Here is a 1,023-nt window from a genome sequence, read left to right as displayed (position 1 = left end):
TTTCTTTCTTTTTTTTTTTTTACAGGTTTGGCTGATGAGACATTAGCATCTTTGTTGAGAAGGAACCTGTTTTTTAAAGGCTCATCGTTTCCACTGTTGGCTGACCTCTGACCTTTTTGTCCTGTTGGTTTTTGTCTCTGCAGAGGCAAGTAGCCGGTGAAGTGCAGACGCAGCCCCAGGACCGTGCCATCAACCAGATAGCCATGATGCTGGCCATCATGGGCCTGAGTTTGTCCTACTACAGTGCCAAACAGATGACTGAGAAGGTCCACTCCCAACCTGCGCCCTGAAGGGACTTGACTACTCTGATCGTGGAGCTAATGGATGAACCAATGAAAAGTGAAGGAGGTGGTGGACGGCGAGGGGGGGGTATAGACACAGCAGTGTCTTCCAAGACCGCACTTTTTTCCCCTCAGTCATATTCACACTCGGACTATGAATTTCTGGGATCCCTCACTCACTACGTGCACAGACCTCAGGGCTGCTGCCAAGTGTTTTCTATACTTTCTGTTGACCTTGAGGGGGTTGTGGGGATGGCTCACATGGGGTCATGGTAAAAATGGTTTGGGTGGGTGATCAGAACCAGCTGACTGCCAACTGGGGCTGACCATTAGTCGTTACAAAGGTACTTGCTTACAGGATGCTGTCTATAGGGGGGGAGGGGGACTTTATACTGTGATTTTTGACAGTGCTCAAAGCCTGTCCATGTAGGGTTAAGAAATAAAACAGTAATGCCTTTTTTTAAGGGAAAGTCTGACTGTAATTGAGATGTACCTTGTAACGAAGTGATGGCAGTCCCAGAACATGGTTAAAGGGGATTAAAAGTTGGCAGAACTTTTTTCTGTACTTTGTTTTTGTTTTTTGTTTTTCCTTCACAAGAGAACCTTGCGGAGGCTTGTGAACAGATCAGCAGCTGTATACACAAACTGTCAATATACTTGTGAAATGTATCTGTCAGAGATTCAGTGAATATTTGCGCAAAAGTACAGAAACGTTTTTAAGTGACTACCTTTTTAGGGTGCC

At 45.5% G+C, this 1,023-nt stretch overlaps 1 long non-coding RNA gene across 1 annotated transcript in view; it reads left to right on the top strand.

Annotated features, from left to right (window-relative positions):
* LOC116690491 (uncharacterized) overlaps nucleotides 1-1,023 on the top strand; it is a 16,042-nt gene that overhangs the window by 13,167 nt on the left and 1,852 nt on the right. The gene's annotated exons all lie outside the window — the stretch shown is intronic.

This window comes from Etheostoma spectabile, chromosome 6 (assembly GCF_008692095.1).
Source record: "Etheostoma spectabile isolate EspeVRDwgs_2016 chromosome 6, UIUC_Espe_1.0, whole genome shotgun sequence".
Classification (NCBI taxonomy): Eukaryota; Metazoa; Chordata; class Actinopteri; order Perciformes; family Percidae; genus Etheostoma; species Etheostoma spectabile.
Note: the sequence above shows the minus strand (reverse complement) of the source record. Positions and strands in the feature narration are given on the sequence as shown.